Source organism: Lactuca saligna, chromosome 4 (genome assembly GCF_052625555.1).
Source record: "Lactuca saligna cultivar CGN05327 chromosome 4, ASM5262555v1, whole genome shotgun sequence".
NCBI classification, from domain to species: domain Eukaryota; kingdom Viridiplantae; phylum Streptophyta; class Magnoliopsida; order Asterales; family Asteraceae; genus Lactuca; species Lactuca saligna.
This window is the reverse complement of record NC_136420.1, coordinates 51,338,372-51,348,456: the sequence shown is the minus strand read 5'-3', so window position 1 is coordinate 51,348,456 and position 10,085 is coordinate 51,338,372. Positions and strand designations below refer to the sequence as shown.

The following is a 10,085-nucleotide window of genomic DNA, read 5'->3' as shown; positions in this document are numbered from 1 at the left end:
AATGGCCGTTTAGCACCTCTTTCCAAGAGATAGGAGAATCGCTCACTCACTGCTTAATAAGAAAGTGGAAACACATATTGCTTTAGTAAAAAAAGAATCAATCATTAGTGATGCTCTCCCAAGAATCTCTTGCGAGAACAACAAAGAAAACAGGAAATACTGTTTTTGTAAGACAAGCATGAATCGATCGTGATATTCTACGGGAGAATCACACGCTTGCCGGAAAACCATTACTGAGAGTCTTTGTAAGTATGGTCAACTAGCTTTCGTTTCGTCTCCATCAATCTAGTGCAGTCTTGTGTCGGAATGGAATCACAATTCCATTGTCACAAGAAGATATGTCGTGTTATTTAGATGAGAAGAAGAGAGTGAAAGAATTATGTGAGTATACAGAAGATGGACATCACAACTATGAGTTGGCGGTCCTGCAGGCCCTACCAGGCTGGCATATGGAGTTACCAATCAGTTAGAAAATCATCCCTTCTTAGAAAACAAGAAGTGAGACAAATGGTATCGAGCAAAGATATTGAGTTTATGATTTTCGGATGTGCTGGGATTTGGGATGTGGTATCAAATCAAGAAGCTGTTGGTGTCGTGACTTCATATGGGTGATAATTTCACTGCTATATGTTGTGGTTTTGTTTTGATAACAATCAGCTCGAGTTTGTTATGCGTTCGGGTCGCTTGTGATTATGGTTAGGGTGTTGTTTGATTGCATAAAGGGAATTAGAACGTGAATACACATGATTATTTATTATTGTGCTTGTGGTAAAGTCTATTTGTAGGGCTGCTTCATAAGAGTTTGAAAAAGAAGTCTAAAATTTTGTAGTGGAATTGATTATAGCGCTGAATGGTTTTTGTGCGTCTCTGCGTGTCATATCAGCTGTTGTTTGAATCCATATACATTTAAAGGTATGTTAATATGTGTATAACATAATATATCTATATATGGGTTTTAATGGATTGGTGCCTATAAGTTTGGTGTGAACCTCTAGTCATTAGTATATATAGTTACATCAATACCTTTACAAATTACAATATCCACAAGAAACAGAAACAGAAATAGTATTTGATGTTTTAATAGGAGAGCTAGATTAACATCACTCTGTCCAAGTAATATCCAAATCTCCCCAGTTATCCTCGGATACCCCTAAGGCCTTCCACACTGCTTTGGAAGCGTCAACAATATTATTAGGGCAAGGTGGTTGATAGTCGTGATCACCATCGCACCCCATAGTAGAGTCACACTCATCCACAACCATTGCCTTTACACTTCTCCCATTTCCATTGATGGTAATATACTTGTGGCACCTATCCCCTCCTTTGTACCATCCAGTTGACAGCGCCACAACTGGTGTGTCATCAGAGTAGTATTGGTTGTCACACTCCAATGGACCACCACCATCACCTCCCTTTTGGAAACTGTTTATTGTCAGTGTTGCTTTAGTATCGCCTGTCACCGGAGGCGAGCATGTATACGTGGTGTAAAACTTACCTTGGACACAACAATCCGAGTTGTTCTCACGGTTTCATTCTCCTGGAGGCGGTTTTCTTCCCCGGATACCACCACTTGGTTTGCAAGTCTGAGCATTGATCTCCAATGAAGTTGTTGCCAGGAGAACCAAGAACAGAACAAAACCGAAATTCTTCATTGCCTTTTAGATGTTGCTAGTTACTCTTACAATGCTGCTGGATGAGTAGCAAGGCAAATGGGTTGTGCTAATATAGCCTTTTGCTTAACAGAAAGCCAAGTTAACAGTCAACAATAATGTAGTTTTTTTTCAAGTGACAGATGTTCCTCTACGGCAATAAAACATTCTTTGGATATTAAGTTTCCCTTTTAAGAAATCCAAGTAATTATGAGTGCAGAGACATACTACAATTTTGTCCATTATGGTGCATGTTGTGTCTAATTTGGTCTCATTGTTGATTTATAAATTATATCTTAAACTACAGCCACTATTCTTTTATTTGGGGAAAATATTTTCCATTGAGTCTATAAAAATAATACACTACTAGAAAATTGAAAGGTTTCCTACAAGCTAACAGGAAACATCATATACCAACAAAGTTCCGAGGCAATTAGTTTGCTGGAAAAGGGCCGTAGGAAACATGGTTCCTATACAAACTTCCAACGAAATTTCTGATAAAACAAAATGTATTGAAACGCTGTTTTCCTACAAAATACCAACAGAACAAGTTTCCTACCTATTTCCAAGGGAATGTTGAATTTAATTAAAAAAAACAAAAAAATAGTAAAAGTTGTAAGAAATCCAGTTTTTTTTTTTTTTTTTTTTTTTTTTTTTCTCTGCCCATATTGAAGAAAAAACTCAATACATTAAACCTATAATAATACAAATTTAATACATTTAACCTATAAAAAAACAAATTTCATTACATTTGCCTAGCCCATTAATTATCAAAAATGAAAATACAAATAAAGGACTTGTCTTGCTTGCTTCTTTGGATACACGTATCATAAAGTTTATCTGCACTGGATTCTAGGCCTTGAGTCTGAAAGTGTTGAAAAAAACAAGTTAGCTATCTTATTGAACTAAAACATATAATAACAATACTTAATTATAACAAAGATGAGTATCATATTCACTAATGGTGCTTCATGCGATGTATTGGGTAAACTTCTTGATTCAGTGGACTTATTTGAAATTCCATGTAGCGTCTGTTTTCATCTATGAATATGGAATTGTACCAGATCATTTTGAGGGTCATACTTGTTTCCAAGAATTAAAGCAAATGAAATTTATAGTTTTGATGTGAATACCTTCTTTAATAGCAATAAGCTTGATTATTGGTTTATAAAACGCACATTCTTGATTGTCCATTTGTTCTTTGAAAATCAAGGGAATCACAATTACTACTTGCAAAAGAACCATCTTCCTGTACAAATTTAATATATATATATATATATATATATATATATATATATATATATATATATATATATATATATATATATATATATATATATATATATATATATATAGACACACAAAAGATAAGGACCTGCATAAGAGATGGTAAACAAATCCAATTTTTAGAATCGCTGGTTACATCAGTAGTTCAAACCCTACAGTACGTCAAGTTCTGTTATTATTTTTGATTAATTCACCAGAATAAACTATATTTGATTGAATAGGGCCGTGGCTTTTTTTCTCTTTAGATGAGTATTTCATTAGTTTTTATTCGATTTAAGTTGTAGGCTGGTGTTTAAGGGAAAAGAACACTTTCATGTTATCTACACTAATAAATAAAACCCATTTTCTACCACATGTCATGTCCTCATTGATTTGGACACATGGCATTTTAATAGATTTTTAAAATTTACTTATTTTCACATGTATTTTCTGATTTGTTCACATATGACAACTTATTTCGGTAAGCCATATACGTCCGTAGATATCACCCAAGTCACTCTAAACACTTGATTTGAAGTGTTTTTGCGTCTTAGAGTGTATAATCATATCTAATTAGATACATTTGTATATCATTTCACATTATATAGGAACCTCACGCGTTATCAATCCCCGAACTGACGATTAGCACCCAATCTGACACGCTTCTCGACCGGTGAGTTCATACCCCTACCCTTTTCCCTGTTGTTCACATGTTTTCAGGGGGGAATACAAGCAAAAGTACAAGAAAATCTTGTACTTAAACTTATTACTTTCAGTTCAAATGTTTCATAAATTGTATGCTTTTATTATCAATAATCGTATTAACCAATGGTTCGAACTGCAGAGTAAACTTTCAGACTAAATGTAGATTTCTTTATAAAGTGTTATAATCTATGTTATATTTCATAATTTATGAATAATTCATACTAATCATCAATTAGGATTAATACAAATACGAATACGAAAGTACATCTAGGAAACAGAACGAATACGAAAGTACAACTATGAACAGAGCGAATACGAAAGTATAGCTAGGAACAGAGCGAATACGAAAGTCCAGCTAGGAACAGAGCGAACACGAAGGTACAGCTAGGAACGGAGCAAATACGAAAGTACAACTTGGAACAGAGGGAATATGAAAGTACAGCTAGGAACAGAGCGAATACGAAAGTTCAGCTAGGAATAATATGAGTACGAATGCGAATACGAATACGAATACGAATACGAATACGAATACGAATACAAATAGGAATAGGAATACGAATATGAATACGAATATGAATGCGAATATGAATGCGTATACGAATACGAATACAAATAGGAATAGGAATACGAATACAAATATAAATACGAATACGAATACGGATACGAATAGGAATACGAATACGAAAGTACGCATCTGGATACATTCGAGTGTAGAATAACTAGAATATCAGAATACCTAGCTAATAAAACAAGTTTGTTAGATAATTGTACATCACATTTGAATTCAACAGCTAAACTTTACTTTTAGGAAAATAAGGGTTTTTCCTAGGATAACAAACTGTACATAACCGGATCGTATAATAAACGGATAACTCAACTAAACTTATAAGAAAATGTGGGATTTTCTTGGATAACAAACTTTTTTCGAAAAACCAAGGAAACTTGTATATTTTCAGAAAACAAACCTCTTATGAACTCACCAGCTTTATGCTAATTTTCAAACTGCTTGTATTCTCAGGTCCATATTAGACAGGTACTCGCGATCTTTTGGAGAAGACGGAGAGTACAGAAGTCTCGTATTAACTTTTGTTCATATGATATATATGTATAACCTTTGTAACTCTTTGTTTGCAAATAATCTAAATATTTCTATGTAATGTATTGTTTTGTGTTTACTATGCTTACTATGTACATTGGTTGCGATATTCATGACGTCCTCCACCCCGGAACGTTTCTGCCTTCGGTTTTGGGGTGTGACATGCTGCTACCTAGAAAACAGGAATAAGGCTATGAAAACAAACTACCCACTAGCTTGACTAATTCAACAAAGCAATTACTGAAACATAAATAAAATAACTGAAGAATAACAGAAGGCTTGCACGTGACTGGTTGACCAAGTTGATATTGTTCTCTTTTAACATTCCCTCTCAACATCAACTTCTACCATACCCATCTTGTCGCCAAAATCAACCAGTTTTGCACTTGATAAACTCTTTGTGAGCAAGTCTGCAACCTGATCAGCAGTGTTTACATATATAAGGTCAATTTCCCCTTTTAAGACCTTTTCTCTGATAAAATGATAATGAACTTCAATGTGCTTGGTACGTTCATGAAAAGTAGGATTTTGAGCAAGCTTGATTGATGACATATTATCACAAAGCAGCGAAATACTATAGTTAACTTCTTGGTTCAAATCCTTTAAAATTTTCACAAGCCACACACATTCCTGAGATGGTACTGCAGCATCTCTTTATTTGGCTTCAGTTGTGGAAAGAGAGACTGTGGGTTAACTCTTGCTACACCTAGATACTATACTGGATCCAAGCATGAAGATATAACCTGTAGTTGACCTTCGAGTGTTCAAATCACCAACATAATTAGAGTCACAAAATCCCATCAGCTTACATTCAGATTCCCTCTTAAACTGGATTCCATAATTGAGAGTAGTCTTAATATACCTTAATAACCTTCTAGCAACCCCAAGGTGGGGGCTTCTTGAACTCTGCATGTAACAACTTAACACACCAACTACAAATGCAATGTCTGGTCTCATTAAAGTGAGATATATAAGACTACCCACCAACTTTCTATATATTGTTGCATCATCTAACTCCTTACCCATGTTAGCACACAACTTAGCATTGTTATCCATGGGTGTTACAACTCCCTTGCAATCAACCATTTTGAACCTCTTTAATAGATCAGTATAGTACTTATGTTGGTGCAGAATTAAACTATCATCATCATAGTTGATTTCTAACCCCAGAAAGTGTTTCAATTTCCCTAGGTCCTTCATGAAGAACCGAGTGCACAAGTTATGTTTGAGCTGAGCTATCATGTCATCCAAATCACCTGTAATTATTAAGTCATCGACATATACAAGCACCATCACTACTTTTCTTCCAAATTTCTTCACAAACAGGCTAGCATCTGCAGATGTTCTTGTGTATCCATTGTGTTCAAGAAATTCACCAATTTTCACAAACCACGCCCTTGGAGACTGTTTAAGCCCGTACAACGCCTTCTTGAGCTTACATACATAATTAGGATGCTATTTGCTTTTGGATCCAAGAGGTTGTTCCATGTGAATGACATGATCCAAGTTTCCATATAGGAATGCATTACTTACATCCATTTGCCAAAGTTTCCATCCCTTGCTAGCTGCCAAAGCCAACAAAACCGTGATTGTAGTTAACTTCGCCACTGGGCTAAAAGTGTCCTCGTAGTCCAGCCCATATTGCTGTGAGAAGCCACGAGCTACCAAACGGGCCTTAAATCTTTCGACTGACCCATCTGCATTACGTTTCACTTTATACACCCATTTACATGAGACGAGTTTCACTTCAGTAGGTTTTGGAACTAGTTCCCACGTCTGGTTCCTCATTAAGGCAACTACTTCTTCTTCCATTGCTATAACCCATTCTCGTTTAGTGGCATCTTGGTCATAAGTTTCTTGTTCAAACACATCTTCTTTTACTAAAGTAGCATTGACATATCTGTGATTAGGTTTTCTAAGTCTTGTAGACTTTCTGACTCTTGTGGCTTCATGGTTCTCATTATCATTGTTGATTTCATTGTTAGCATTGTCTTGGATATCTTCATTATCAATAATGAGTTCATCATTATTCAGGTGTACTCTTACTTTAGAGGATTCTACTTCATCTTTTAGGGTTTTACAATCAGGAAGAGCTTTGTGATCAGTTTACCACCATGATGAAGTTTCATCAAATACCACATTCCTTGATACATAGCATCTACCATAGGTAGGGTCACAACACTTCCAGCCCTTCTTTTCCTGGTCATAACCCACAGAGATACACCGAACAAGCTTTTTATCCATCTTGTTGTGTAGATGGTTGGGTATGAACACATAACACACACACGCCCAAAGAAACGAAGATGACTAACATTTGGCTTCAACCTCTTAAGCTTTTCAAAAGGAGACAAATAACCAAGACTTTGTTGAGGAATTCGGTTAATTACATAAGTTGCTGTCTTCATAGCTTCTTCCTAAAATTGAACTGGTACATTCTTGTCATGAATCATGCTTCTACAAATCTCGCCCAGGTGTCTATTCTTTCTTTCAAATACTCCATTCTGTTGCGGAGTGTTTGGACATGTAAGTTGACGCTTGATCTTGTGTACCTTAAGAAAGTTACTGAATTCAGAGGTCAGATATTCCCCACCATTATCTGATCTTAAGCAACCAATATTATACTCAGTCTCTCTTTCAACTTCATTCTTGAATTCTTGAAACTTGGAGAACACTTCAGACTTCTCCTTCATGAAATACACCCATATGTATCTTGTATAATAATCTATAAAGGTCACCATGTATTTCAAACCTTTGATAGATGGTTTCTTAACAGGTCCAAATACATCAGAATGTACAAGTTGTAGAGGAAACTTAGACTTATACTTTGAGTGTTCGAATGGTTGTTGATGAGCCTTTCCAAATTGACACCCAACACACACTAAACCCTTTTTGACTTCAAATTGAAGGAGACCTTTCACCATCTGCTTTTTGATCATCAAATCAAGCTTGTCATAGCTAACATGACTCAACCGCATGTGCCAAAGATCCACATTTTCATTCCATTTTGTCTTCTCTACATAAGTTGTTTCGGCAGACATCACATAAATTGAGTCTGATCATCGTCCTTTTAGAATTGGCTTTGATAGAGTCACAAATTCTTTGTAAATCTTCACATTATCAGGGCTAAACAATACATAGTAGCCAACAGAAGCAAGTTGAGAGACAGAATGAATATTCTTTTTCATACCTAGTACATGGTACACACCTTCAAGTTTTAGTTCCTTGTTATTGTCTTCTGGGCAAAACACAACATTGCCAATGTGAGCAATCGACAACTTTGAATTATCAGCTATCACTGCTACTTTACTGCCTTCATAATTTCTGGATTCTTTCAACTTTTCATTCTCTCTAGTCATGTGATTAGAGCATCCAAAATCTACTATCCATTCTTCAAATTTGTTGCCATGACTCTATATTGTTGCGTTAAATGCCACCTCTTCTTGGTCTTGAGCATAAAAAGCTTCTGCATCCCATGTTTCTTCTACTTGAGAAGTTGCAGCATTTCCTTCCTCAATATTTTCTGAATGACAATCACGTGCCATGTGACCCCTACGCCCACAATTATTACACCTGAAAGGAAACCGTTTGTGTGAACGGTTACTCTTTGTCTTATCTTCAGACGATTCTCTTTTATCAAACTTACGACTCGTCTTTCTTTGTTCATGGTGTTTACTCTTGTCTGAATTCTTTTTAGACTGTTATTTATACTTCCCTTTACTTTTCTCTGCGTAAAGTGCTTCATCATTAGTCCTAACCGTGGCACCTCCTATCTGCTTCACTAAGGCTTCCTGTCCTGCCAAGAGATTCTCAAACTCAACTAATGAGGGTTGAGTTGCCCAACCTTGAATTGCAGTTACGAAGCTTCTAAACTCTGGTTTGGGACCATGTATAATGATCCTTTTCATCCTCGTCTCACTGATTTGAGACTGAGGATCAAGCTCCGTAATATCTCTACAAGTAGACTTCACCTTGTGGAAAAATTGAGGAATTGTCATGTCTCGTTGTGACACAGACAAGAGTTCATTCTCGAGTAATTATAGCTTTGTATCGTTCTTCTTAGAGAATAGGGATAACAACGTATCCCATGCCTCTTTTGGTGTCGACTTATCCCTGATATGCTCGAGTATATCTTCTTCAACGGTTGTCTTTAAGACGAACATTGCCTTTCCTACCTTGATCTTCCACTTTCGTAGGTTTCCATTGTTATCTTCTGCCTCAGGTTGTTTTGGTTCGGTCCCTTTCACAACTTCCCACAGATCCTATCCTTGCATATAGGACATGATGCAAGTTAACCATGTGTTATAGTTCTGATTGTTAAGCTTCATTACTCCACCAACAACTTGTAAATCAGCCATTGACGATGAGGCTCTGATACCACTTTTGTTAGCTTTTAGCAAAGACAAAACACCTTTTGATACAATAGGTTTCAAGTAAAGCAAGTTTTAGAAGAAAGAGTAACTGACACACAAAAGTGTTTTCTGTATATATCAAAAGTAACGAAAGCTACACAACATAAAAACATAAGTAAAACTGAAAAAGAAAACTGCTGCTACCTAGAAAATAGGAATAAGGCTATGAAAACAAACTACCCACTAACTCAACAAAGCAATTACTAACTCAACAAAGCAATTACTGAAACAAAAACAAAATAACTCAACAAAGCAATTACTGAAACATAAACAAAATAACTGAAGAATAACAGAAGGCTTGCATGTGACTGGTTGACCAAGTTGATATTGTTCTCTTTTAACATTTAGCACCTCTTTCCATGATATAGGAGTAAAATAAATATTGCTTTAATTGGAAAAGCATCAATCATTAGTGATGCTCTCCCGTGAATCTCTTAAGAGAACAACAAAGAAAACATGAAATAGTGTTTTTGTAAAACAAGCATGAATCTATCGTGATATTCTACGGCGAGATTCACACGCTTACCGGAAAACCATAACTAGGAGTCTTCTTAAGCTTGGTCGACTAGCTTTCGTTTTGTCTCCGTCAATCTTGTGCCATCTTGTGTCGGAATGGAATCGCAATTCCATTTTCACAAGAAGATATGTCGTGTTTTTAGCTGAGAAGAAGACAGTGGAAGAATTATGTGGGTATACAGAATATGGGTGTCTCAATTGTGAGCTGGCAGTCATGCGGGCCCTAGGAGGCTGGCATATGGAGTTACCAATCGGTTAGAAAATCATCGCTTCTTAGAAAACAAGATGTTAGATAAATAGTGTTGAGCGAAGATGATGAGTTTATGATTATCAGATGTGTTGGTGGTATCAAATCCAGCAGCTGTCGGTGTTGACTTCATATGGGTGATAATTCTACCGCTATTGTGGTTTTGTTTTGATAATAATCAGGTCGAGTCGGTTACC

The 10,085-nt window shown here is 36.1% G+C and overlaps 1 pseudogene; it reads right to left on the bottom strand.

Annotated features, from left to right (window-relative positions):
- Positions 1 to 1,100: 1,100 nt before the first annotated feature.
- Positions 1,101 to 1,652, bottom strand: LOC145038482 (kiwellin-1 pseudogene; annotated as a pseudogene).
- Between the last annotated feature and the right edge of the window lie 8,433 nt (positions 1,653 to 10,085).